Below are 12,348 nucleotides of genomic sequence, written 5' to 3'. Positions count from 1 at the left end.
TGTGTTGTATCGATTATGAAAGCATCGAAGAGTCCATTAGAGCTGTCAAAGTTTTCAGCGACGTTACAGGAAGACGGGTAAACTGGGGAAAGTGCCTGGGATTTTGGCACGGAGTGTGGCCGTCGACCCCGGACATTTTGCCAACGTCGTGTGGCAGAGGACGCCTGTGAAGTACCTCGGTGTGCCACTTCAGTCCTACAAAAAAAAATAATGACTACTGGCAGCAACGAGCAGACCTCTTACGTGAAAAGGCGAATGCTTGGAGGGCTAATTATCTCTCCATGTTTGCGAGGGCTACCGTATGTAACATGTTTTTGTGGCTAAATTATGGTATGTGATTGAATTTACGTACTGTTCTAGGGTAAATGTGCAGAAATTGCATAGGGTTTTTGCGATCTTTGTGTGGGGATCTACCTGGGAAAGGTGCAGTCGCACAAATTTGTTCAGAAGAGTAAAGTGTGGGGGGACTTGGAATGGCACATTTCTTTCTCAAACAGTTAGTGAACCGGTTTTTCTTTTTTCGCGAGGTAAGCGACTCATTCCTGCAAACGGTGTGCCAGGCAAGATTAGGGCGCTGTTACCCGACTATGTTATTAGCACCCATGTCATGTCGGGTACGGTGCAGGGTTACTTTCGGGAAGTAGTATCAAGTGTGCGATTTTTATGCGTTCGGTTTTCTAATGATTATTTGTATTCTGTTACAAAGAGAAAATTGTATAAAGACATACGTGACATAGCGTTGCCAATTCCCTTGTACAGAGCCATATACAGTGCAGGCCAGGGTCAGAATGTCCTGAAAAGAGTTAAAAGAATGCAAGTAGCGCCAAGTGCGAAATCTTTCTTTTTCAAACTGCATACCGGGACGCTTCCAGTAAGAACTTTCCTTGAGGAGCGTGAGTTTTACATGCCATGGGGTTCTCACTGTTTTATTTGCAAACAATCGGAAACAATCGATCACGTTTTTCTTCATTGTTGGGAGGGGTTTTTTGGGGGGGATGTGTTGCAGCGGACAATGAAAAAGGAATTCCCGCTAGATACGCACGGCATCAGGTACCTTGCAATAGACAACGAAGAAGGAGTACCTTTTCATCTGATTATGTTGACTGGCCTGCACAGTATATGGCGCTCACGAATGGCTGGCTTCTACTGTGAACCAGATAGATGACCGGCAAGGCTGTACTTTCGAGAGAGCATGGCTTGTTTAATAGAAGTAGAAAAACAAAAGAATGGGCTTCCCCCTGGATTGCCAGCGTGGAACCCTTGGCGACACTAAAGGAATTTTACATGACATCACCGGTCACCACGCGACTGACGGCATTATGTGCATTACAATAACAACCTTTATTGTAACCTTGTTTTGACGTCTCATTTGTGATGTGTGCTACGTGTTTTGTTGTTGAAAAACCGGCAATAAAGAAAAAAAAGGGCGTGCTAGCTCAGTCGGTTAGAGCGTCGTGCTAATAACGCGAAGGTCGTAGGTTCGATCCCTGCGCAGGCCACGTGTTTCTTTTTGCGCGCACTCCACTGGCTCCCATGCTTATTGTTCTCTTTTTTTTTCCTTTTTGTATGCATAGACCGATCTCTCAGATTTCGCCGTGACCGTCCACGCGCACATAAAGTGACTCATCGTTCTCGTTTAGTTGAGGCAGCCGTTCTCCTCGCCCGGCCTGCTAGCTCTGTCAGTCGTTCTGCTTCGGGCCACCGAGCGTGACGGTTCGTGGGATCATGGCCTCTTCAAGGGCAGCGACTGCGGTTACTTTTGGCCGCGGAAACAGGTAGAGCAACGACTAAGAAGTGGAATACCAGTTTATTTTGCCTCAACTGTCAAAAGGACGAATAGTGAATAACACCGTGTTTCTGCATGGTGATGTAAGAGCGAGGCCTTACAAGGTCGAAGATTTTAGGGATGCCCTAACGCCTACGAGCCTGCTGCCGCAAATTGTGTGCCTCGGGGCCTACCAAGTTAATCATGTGTGGGCGGTGACCCTCAGTGACGCAGCTGCAACGAAGCGCCCACTGGCCTTGAACGAACTTCAGGTGAAAGGGCGGCGATGTGTGATGGTCGACCCTCAGGATCAGCAGGTGAAGCTCAGACTTCACTGGCTGCTGCACGGTGTGGCCGAGGAAGACGTCCGGACTGCATTGGCGGCCTTCGGCAAGGTAGAAGAGGTGAGTCGAGAGAAGTGGCGTGTCCAAGGGGTCGCAGACAAATGTTCCTTCACGAGGACTGTTCTTCTCAAGCTGAAGAGCTGCCTGAAAGTGGAAGATATTCCTCACCAGATACGTGTTGCCGGAGAGTTGGCCTTGGTGGTGGTACCCGGTCGGCCGATGCAGTGCCTCCGCTGCCAAGGCACTGGGCACGTGCGGCGGGAGTGTAAGGTGCCACGCTGCTCCCGGTGCCGACGTTACGGGCACATTGACACCGAATGCGTCAAGACCTACGCTACCGCGACAGGCCCAGCCGCGAGTCAAGAGGCAGCAGAACTCGTCATGGATGTGGTCGAGACCGAAGACGCTGCTAAGGGAGCCGGAGACCTTGTGCACCCAGCGACAGGTGCCGGGTCGCTACCGTAGGGCGTTGACGCCAAGGGAAATGAAACTACGGAGCAAGTGACTGCGCCGGCACGGGTCGACGCGGAAGCTGTCCATGCAAAGGAAGGCGCAAGTGAAGACGAAGGGGACGACGACGATGCAGCGATGCAACAGGGCGAGGCCGCTAACGACGGTGACCGGGCTGCTAGTCTCGGAGCCACCTTCAAGCGTCCCCGTGATGAGGCCGAGGACAAGGACAACGCGGCAACCAGCTCCAGTGATGGGCCGCCGGCGAAATCGCCTCTTGGGAGGCGGTCGAGCTTCAAACCAAAGCCGAACGTTCCGTCCGACAGAAAGCATGGGGACAAAGCCCAGCAGACAAACAACGACGAGAAATCGGGCGGTCCCGGAGACGGCTAGCCGACGGCTGGTCGTGAGGGGTAAGCACCATGCTCCGGGCCTACCTCATTCTCTAGTTCATCATGGCTCCTAATCCGTCACTCAGTATTGCAACTCTAAACGTTAGAGGGCTGGCGGCTAGGCGTAGGCAGATTCAAGTCCTACGGTTGGCCACTGACCAAGACATAGACGTTCTAGCTGTCCAGGAGACCAAGGTAGACGGGGAGGAGGAGACCGGGACCATGGTGAGGCGTTTCACGACCAGATATTATGCGGTGGTGAGCGACGCGGTAGGGACGTCAGCTGGATGCATCCTGTTTATTAAGAAGTCACCCGACCTTGTAGTTGAAAGTGTATTTTCATGTCAATCGGGAAGAATAGTTGTTTGCGATTTTGTTTGTGCTGGAGTCGAATTCCGAGTTATGTGCATATATGCGCCAAATGTTGTAGAAGAGCGTGCTGTATTTTTTTCGAATCTTTTTCGGTACATTAGCCGTGAAAAGTGCATGTTTTTGTTGGGGGATTTCAACTGTGTTTTGAGGGCTCGGGATCGATCCAATAATGCCGGTATTCGAGATAAAAGCAGTCACATACTTTCTAAGTTGATTATTGGTAGTGAACTAGACGATGTATGTGACTGTCTGGAGGGGGAGCGGGAGGGGATGTACACACGATTTCAAGGCAGTAGTCATGCGCGGTTAGACCGCTTGTACATGTCACAAGACATGATTCCAATGTGCCACAGTTATTCTGTCGCACCTGTGTCGTTCTCAGATCACTGCTTGGTGAAGTGTCACATAGGTATGAAGAAGAAGGAATCATCTTTTAACTGGGACCTATGGAAAATGAATGCCTTACTACTAAAAGACGAGGCATTTGTAGAGGCAATACATGAGGCCGTTATGGAAGTATGCGATGAAAGTACTGAAACTATAGCAGAGAAATGGGAATGGTTCAAACAAAAGGTAAAAATGAAAGCAATAGAAAGGTCGAGCTGCTTAAAGTTTGAGAGGGAAATGAAAGAACGAGACTTACGAAAGATACTTAATCAGCTGATAGCTCTGGAGTGCGAAGAGCCAGGGGCGTATAAGCAAGATATGCGAACCATCAAAGAAAAAATCGAACAGTTGGACAAAGAACGCTATCAAGGCGCGATTGTGCGCGCAAGAGCAAATGCATTAGTAGCGGGGGAGACTCCACCCAAAAGGGCGGTTGGACTTGAAAAAGCTCATGGTCGACGTAATCATGTCGATAAGATCTCGTGGAATGGCACACTCGTCGACGATAATAAGAGCATAGGCCGAGCTTTTTTAGAGTATTACCAGTCACTGTTTGCATATCAAGAAGCCAATGTAGATGAGTTCAAAAGGGTCTTTCTCAGTCGCATGCCGCGATTGAGTGACGACACGAAGGACCGATTAGAAGGGACTATAAGAGAACACGACGTCGGAAAAGCAATAAATGATTTGAACAACGGCAAATCACCCGGACCTGACGGTCTGAGCGCGTGTTTTTATAAAGCCTTCAAGAAAGAATTGTCGCCCCTGGTAACAGACCTGTTCAACGCAGCGCATGTGAACAAAGCTTTGCCGCCTTCTTTTGCTAAAGGGCATACCATCTTGATACCTAAGAGTGACAAAGCGGATAAACTTTTGATCGTGACATCTTATAGGCCGATATCTTTAACCAATGTCGACTATAAGATTTTCATGAAGGTTTTGGCAGCCAGACTTCAAGGCGTCATCAAAGAAATAGTCGCAGACCACCAAACGTGTGGGATCCAAGGGAGGTCAATTTTTTCGAATATTCACACGATGCGGTGCGTGCTCGAGTGCTGTGACATCACTTACGATGGCGTCGCAGTGCTGCAGCTTGACCTAGAGAAAGCGTTTGACTGTGTATCTCATGATATTTTGTTTGCTATTCTGGATCACGTTAATGTAGGTGATCGAATACGAACCAAATAAAAGAAACAAGAGAAAAAGCAGACAGGTGGAAAGGCATCAACCTGTCCATTTTCGCAAGGGCAACTGTATGTAATTTGTTTTTCATTACGAAGTTGTGGTACGTCATGCAGACGTTGTTTTGCTCAAGGGTAAACGTGCAAAGGTTGCACAGAGTGTTCGCGTTTTTATCTGGGACTCTAACTGGGAAAGATGCAGCCGAACAGATCTGTTCAGGCGGGTGAAGGAAGGTGGCCTGGGCTTGGCGCATCTTTTTGTACGACAGCTTGTCAATAGATTTTTGTTTTTTCGAGATGTGCGTGATCCTTTTCTGCGTACAGTATTACAGCTCAGATTAAGAGCTGCGCTGCCGGCACTCATTGTTAGTACCAATAGTATGCTAGGAACGATCCGCGGCTATCTTAAAGAAGTAGTCGACAGTGTGCGCTTTCTTTCTGTGCGTTTTTCTTTCGATTATTTATCTGCCGTGAAAAGAAAGACATTATATAAAGATGTATGCGATATTATATTTCCAGTGCCATTGTACAGAGCTATACACAATGGAGGACCAGGACAGGATGTCCTTAAACGGGTGAAAAGAATGGAGGTGCCTACTGGGGCAAAAACATTCTTTTTTAGGCTACACACAGGAACACTGTCAGCGAAGACATTCATGGAAGAACGCGGCTTCCTTGTACCATGGGGCGCACACTGCTTGATTTGCAAGCAACCTGAAACTGTAGATCATGTGTTCCTGCATTGCTGGGAAGGGGTGTACTTCTGGGACGTCCTAAAACGGACAATCAAGAAGGAGTTTCCGTTGAATCGGCATGGGATCAGGTACTTACTGATTGAGAATAAGGACGGGGTTCCATACGACCTAATTATGCTCAGTGGCCTCCACTGTTTATGGCGGGCACGAATGGCTGGGTACCATTGCGACCCAGATGCTAGGCCTGCTCGTATTTATTTTCGAGAAAGTATGTCTCGTTTCATTGAAATTAAGAAAATACAAGATTGTGTACCCGATTGGCTGTCGAGGATAGAACCTCTGACAGTTTTAAAAGAATTTTAGTTTGACAACGCCAGTCCATGTTGGGCGGATGGCTTTCATGTTTTTCAGTATGTTCTGTAAGTGTTCTTTTTGTGATGTTTGTTTCTATACTGTGTGCATTGTATGTACATTGTCAAAGACCGGCAATAAATAAATAAATTAAAAAAAGCCTGCTAGCTCAGTCGGTTAGAGCGTCATGCTAATAACGCGTAGGTCGTAGGTTCGATCCCTGCGCAGGCCACGCGTTCCTTTTTGTGCGGACTCCAGTGGCTCCCATGCTAATTGTTCTCTTTTTTTTCTTTTTGAATGCGTAGACGGATATCTCAGATTTCGCCGTAACCGTCCACGCGCACATTAAGTGACTCATCGTTGTTGTTTATTTGAGGCAGCCGTTTCCCTCGTCCGGCCTGCTAGCTCAGTCGGTTAGAGCGTCGTGCTAATAACGCGAAGGTCGTAGGTTGGATCCCTGCGCAAGCCAGGCGTTTCGTTTTGTGTGGACTCCAGTGGCTCCCATGCTTATTGTTCTCTTTTTTTTCTTTTTGAATGCGTAGACGGATCTCTCAGATTTCGCCGTGACCGTCGACGCGCACATAGAGTGACTCATCGTTGTCCTTTAATTGAGGCAGCCGTTGCCCTCGCCCGGCCTGCTAGCTCAGTCGGTTAGAGCGTCGTGCTAATAACGCGAAGGTCGTAGGTTCGATCCCTGCGCAGGCCACGCGTTTCTTTTTGTGCGGACTCCAGTGGCTCCCATGCTTATTGTTCTCTTTTTTTTTTCTTTTTGAATGCGTAGACGGATCTCTCAGATTTCGCCGTGACCGTCGACGCGCACATAGAGTGACTCATCGTTGTCCTTTAATTGAGGCAGCCGTTGCCCTCGCCCGGCCTGCTAGCTCAGTCGGTTAGAGCGTCGTGCTAATAACGCGAAGGTCGTAGGTTCGATCCCTGCGCAGGCCACGCGTTTCTTTTTGTGCGGACTCCAGTGGCTCCCAGGCTTATTGTTCTCTCTCTTTTTTTTTTTTTGAATGCGTAGACGGATCTCTCAGATTTCACCGTGACCGTCCACGCGCACAGAAAGTGACTCATCGTTGTCGTTAAGTTGAGGCAGCCGTTGTCCTCGTCCGGCCAGCTAGCGACTATTCTGCTTCCGGCCACCGAGCGTGACGGACGTAAGATGACGGGCTCCGTAGGAGCAGCTTCAGCGGCCCAGAGCGGCCACGGTAACAGGATTTCCACCTCGGACAGCGAGTATCAAGTTGTTTTGCCGAGTTTGCCAACAGGGCGTTTTGTTGTGAACACAGTTTTTTTACATTGTGACATCAGGGCCCGCCCATACCGGGTGGAAGATTTCCGCGATGCGCTCGCCCCGTTATCGCTCCTGCCGGAAGTGGTGGCTCTCGGGACCTACCGTATGAGCCACGTTTGGGCCGTGACCTTCAAGGACGACGAAGCCGTGAAGAAGATAGTCAGCGTTGGTGAGCTGCAGGTCAAAAAGGGCCGATGCCTCGTCATTGTCCCCGCCAACCAGGATGTGCGCTTGAAAGTGCATTGGCTGCTGCACACCGTTCCTGACGAGGACGTGCGTCTTGCCTTCGCGCCGTTTGGAAAGGTCACGGACGTCGCCCGCGAGCGGTGGCGGGTGCACGTCGTGGCTGATAAGAACTCCACTACAAGACTGGTTACGCTGAAGTTGAAGCCGGGCGTAACGCTGGTCGACCTGCCACATCAGGTGAGCGCCTCCGGCGAGCTGGCTCTCGTGGTTGTGCCGGGCAGGGCCCCTCTCTGCCTGCGCTGCCGCGGAACAGGCCATATTCGTCGCGACTGCCACATTCCGTGGTGTGCTGCGTGCCGACGCTTCGGTCACGAAGAGAGTCAGTGCGAGCGGACGTACGCTAGCGTGACCGGACCCGTGAGCAACGACGACAGCTCCGCCCTACTCATGGACGAGGCGGACATGGAAGAAACATCGTCCACGGCTAAGGAAGCAGCTGGCGAGGCGGCAAAGACGGAGGTACGACTTCAGCAACAGGGACAACATGTCAATGAAGCCGTCTGCCACAGCTGTCTCCGATTCGTCGTCGGCGGGAAGTCGATCGACGGGGTAGACAAGCTGATTGGTCGTTCCGTACGCACGCGAGCATAGTGAAAAGAGTCAGAGTCGGGAGTAAACAAAAAAACAAGATATTTATCGGCTGATAAATATACACAAATCAATAAAATAAAAAACACAAGACACACTAACACACCTGAACTTAATATATCACAATGATGAAGACAATAAATACGAACAATTAACAGTAGATATAAAAATGAAACAGTGCGAGGATCAAATACACAAGAATACACTAAACACTAAAGCAAAGTTCAATAGAAGCCAAAGTTCAAAAGAAAACAAATGGTGTCATACGCTTGGCCGGGCAGCAGCAGCAAGTCCATAGACCGTGAAGTCGGTGCACAGAGCTTTCCCGAAGAAGGCTGGCGGTCCGATCTTGTCGAGGTTGATGCGAATTGCTGGGCTGGGTTTCCCGGGAGTCTAGATCCGAAGACTTCCCTCAAGCAGGTTGAGCTAACTGGAGGCGGACTACCGAGGACTTCGTTGCAGACGCTGGTTTGACGTCTCGTACGTCAACTAGTTACTTGGAGTTCCGACGCGGCTAGGCGGCCCAGGCGATACTGGACGGCGCTAGCTCCTTGACTACTTCTCCGCAGATTACAGGATCAGCTTCTAGACTAATCAGCAGGGCCCAAAACCTGCGCTTAAATAGCGTCTCCTTTCCCTAGTTCCCTATGTAGGGAAACTGCCGCTATGTAGAGTTCTCCGAATTCAGAGCTATTTGCTCCCAACAATCTTGGCCGCGTCCCTTTCACCATGGACGAAGAACCGCATATTCTCCTCTCTCCCAATGTCAAGGGCCAAGGTGGAACCCGGCATACCACGCAGACGTACAAGCACACTTCTGGGTCCGTAATCGGCGTGTCGCGTCTGGAATCGAGATGGCAGCCCGAGCGGCCACGACGCTTTTGACGACCGTAATTCGGCGTGTCGATGTCGAATAAATTATACGCTGCACAGTCAGGAGCCCACGTTTTTGACGCTCGTAATTCGGCGTGTAGTTAATCAGTGTCCAAACCATTCGAAAATATGCCGCTCCGTTACAAAGCCCCCCCCCCCCCCCCACTTTCAGAATATTATCACATAATATTCACTTACACGAGTGCCATTTTCGAAAAGAAGAAAAAGAAGGCCGTTCCATGTATACATAACATTATACATCAAATAACATCGTGTACTATACGAAAACACAAATAAACAGAGCACTACACGTCCAGGCACACAACACAAAAATTCTCCAACTTCACTGCCGAATGACCCTATATTCTGCCCAAATAATCGGCCCCCACGTTCTCGCTTCCTTTAATGTGGATGACCGTGAACTGATATTCCTGAAGCAGTAAGCTCCATCGTAGTACCCGGCCGTTCAGTTGTTTCGCTTACCTGATGTAGCTGAGCGGTTGGTGGCCGGTTTGGACGATAAAGTGAACACCATACAGGAACATGGAGAATTTCTGGACCCCCCAGACCAACGCCATACATTCGCGTTCCACTGTGCTGTAGGCGGCCTCCCGAGGCAGTAGCTTTCGGCTGGCATAAGCTACGGGGTGGAGCTTGCCCTCATAGGTTTGCATGAGCACCGCTCCCAGGCTCGTGTCCGCTGCGTCTGTCCGGAGCACGAAGGGCTGCTGTAAATCCGGAAGTCGCAATATTGGGTCCTTGGAGACTTGGTGTTTCAGTTCTTGAAATGCTTCTTCGCATGCTGGTGTCCACTTGACTGAGTTGCTTTTTCCCTTCCGGGTTAATTCCGTGAGGGGAGCGCTGATTTTGGCGTAGCTCGGGATAAATTCCCGGTAGTATCCGGTCAAACCAAGGAAGGAGCGTACCTGCCGCTTCGTTGACGGGCGTGGCGCAGCTTCGATCTTGTCCAGCGTCTTCCCCAAAGGTTGCAATATGCCTCGTCCAACTCGATGACCCAGGAAGTCTGTCTCCTCCATGCCAAACTCGCACTTACTGGGGCGTACTGTTAACCCAGCCGCCTCGATGCGCTGGAAATGCAGCTCCAGGGAGTTCAGATGATCTTCCCATGTTTCGGTGGCCACCAGGACATCGTCATAGTAGTGTTCCACACCCGGTACACTGTTCGCAACTTTGCGCATCAATTTCGCAAACACAGCAGGGGCTGTCTTTATTCCGAAGGGCATAAAGCGGAATTGATACGGTCCAGATGTCGTCGAGAAGGCCGTCTTTGCCCTGGATTCCGCCGATAATGGGATTTGCCAGTAGCCCTTCACAAAGTCTAGTTTGGAGAAATACCTCTTGTCTCCGACTGTCGCGAAGACCGCGTCGGCCTGAGTCATGGGTTCGGCGTCGGCCACCAGAACATTGTTCAGGCGCCGAAAATCAATGCACAGCTGGTTCGTACCATCCGGCTTCTTCACCAAAATTACCGGCGAATTGTAGGGGGACACCGATCTCTCGACAATTCCGAGCCTCTCCATTTCTCGCACCTGCTTTTCTACGCTTTCGCGCGTCGCAAAGGGGAGGGGGTACTGCTTCACGTGGACGGGGTTGTTTGGGGTTAGTTGCAGATTGCAGTAATCCCAGTCGGTTTTGCCCGCGACGTCAGAAAAGATAGGTGCGTGTTTTCTAACAACACTTTGGACCTGTCTGGTCTGTTCAGCATTTAGTTTGTCTGAGAGTTTGACGTCCTTCTCCCCTTCTGATTTCCGTAGTTCGGGGGTAGGAATACTCCCATCGTCGCCCGACTCCAGAACACCGAATGTCGCATTGCACACGTTGGCTGGACGGCAGTCTCTCTCCTCGTACTTTTTTAGCAAGTTGGCGTGGAATATTTTCCTCCCGACGGCCGTATCGATGATATAGTCGGCCTCCCCTCTCTTCTCCCTGACCTCAAAACGACCCTTCCACTGCAGGAGCAGCTTGTTGTTGTCGGTAGGGAGCAAGATCTATACCCTGTCTCCAGGGTGAAACTGTCCTTCCTTTGCCTTGCGGTTGTAAAGTTTCGCGTATCGTGCCCCTGCCTTCTCCAACTCCTCGTGTACCATCCGGCAAGTTTCCTCCAGTCGGTTCCGAAGGTCGAAGACATGCTGATAGGTCGTCTTTGCTTCATCGCTGAGTTCGGTATTCCTCCACAGTTCCTTCAAGATCACCAAGGGGCCTCTCATATGTCGGCCGTATAATAATTCAAAAGGCGAAAAGCCCATACTGGCCTGGGGGACTTCCCTGTAGGCGAAAAGGAGAGGCGCCAGGTAGCGGTCTCAATCTCTCGGCTTTTCTGCGCACATGCGCTTCAACATCAACTTCAATGTTCCGTTGAACTTTTCCACCATGCCATTGGCCATGGGATGGTACGGGGTGGTGTGGAGCTGGCGCACGGAAAGAAGCCGAGCTACTGCCTTCATTAGGTCTGACGTGAAATTCGTGCTTCGATCACTCAGCACTTCGTTGGGGACGCCAAATCGGGAGAACATCTCGACCAAGACCTCGGCCACTCGTTCTGTCTCTATGCTGGGTCTCTATGGCAGCCCGAGTGGCCACGACGCTTTTGACGCCCGCAATTTGGCGTGTCGATGTCGAATAAATTATACGCTGCACAATCAGGAGCCCACATTTTTGACGCTCGTAATTCGGCGTGTAGTTAATCAGCGTCCAAACCATTCGAAAATATGCCGCTCCGTGACACCGTCGCTACTGAACAACAAGAGCAAGTAGAGGGCACTGTAGCCATGACGAACCGTGAGTAAGAGAGCCCACCTGATCCGGGAGCGGCCTCCATCCCCCCTGAACAGGAAGACATGGACACCCATACCGGGCTCGCTAACTTGCAGGCGGGGAAACGCCCGCGCGACCAGACCAATAGCCTGGCTATGATGCAGGACAGCAGCAGCGGAGACGAGCCACCGCCCAAAACGCCAGGTATGAGGAGACCAACCTTGAAGCTGCGGCCGAACATTACGGCCGATGCACGGCAGGCGGGTAAACCGCCTCCGTAGTTCTGTACTGTGTTTAGCTTGAGGCGGGTTGGGGGGTTGGTGAGTGCAATGGCCGTCACCCTGAGCGCTATTCTTTTGGATATGTGTCAGGAACGAGGGCCCAAGTTGCATATGAGTGTTGCTTTCGAGAGGTCGGGTTGTGTTCCCTTTTGTGGCATTCGACGCGGTTATCGGCACGTCATTATGAACACTCGTCCTTGCGTAACTGTGATGGGCACCATTCTACCATGTAGTCATGGCAGCTAATATCGAAGGAGCACTACGTGTAGCCACGTTAAATGTACGAGGGCTCGGTGCAAGAAGGCGGCAATGTCAGCTAAGTCGCCTACTCTTAGATAATGACTTGCATCTTCT

At 50.6% G+C, this 12,348-nt stretch overlaps 5 non-coding genes across 5 annotated transcripts; all 5 read left to right on the top strand.

The window, feature by feature from the left end:
- The first annotated feature begins 1,425 nt into the window (after positions 1-1,425).
- Positions 1,426-1,499, top strand: Trnai-aau (transfer RNA isoleucine (anticodon AAU)). The gene has a single exon. It is a non-coding gene; the product is annotated as a tRNA-Ile (tRNA).
- A 4,596-nt stretch (positions 1,500-6,095) lies between these two features.
- Positions 6,096-6,169, top strand: Trnai-aau (transfer RNA isoleucine (anticodon AAU)). Its single transcript has one exon. It is a non-coding gene; the product is annotated as a tRNA-Ile (tRNA).
- A 163-nt stretch (positions 6,170-6,332) lies between these two features.
- On the top strand, positions 6,333-6,406 carry Trnai-aau (transfer RNA isoleucine (anticodon AAU)). The gene has a single exon. It is a non-coding gene; the product is annotated as a tRNA-Ile (tRNA).
- A 163-nt stretch (positions 6,407-6,569) lies between these two features.
- Positions 6,570-6,643, top strand: Trnai-aau (transfer RNA isoleucine (anticodon AAU)). The gene has a single exon. It is a non-coding gene; the product is annotated as a tRNA-Ile (tRNA).
- Positions 6,644-6,808: 165 nt separating this feature from the next.
- On the top strand, positions 6,809-6,882 carry Trnai-aau (transfer RNA isoleucine (anticodon AAU)). The gene has a single exon. It is a non-coding gene; the product is annotated as a tRNA-Ile (tRNA).
- The last annotated feature ends 5,466 nt before the right edge of the window (positions 6,883-12,348 follow it).

The sequence above is a fragment of the Dermacentor silvarum genome, chromosome 5 (genome assembly GCF_013339745.2).
Source record: "Dermacentor silvarum isolate Dsil-2018 chromosome 5, BIME_Dsil_1.4, whole genome shotgun sequence".
Taxonomy (NCBI): Eukaryota; Metazoa; Arthropoda; class Arachnida; order Ixodida; family Ixodidae; genus Dermacentor; species Dermacentor silvarum.
This window is presented reverse-complemented; position numbering and strand designations above follow the sequence as displayed.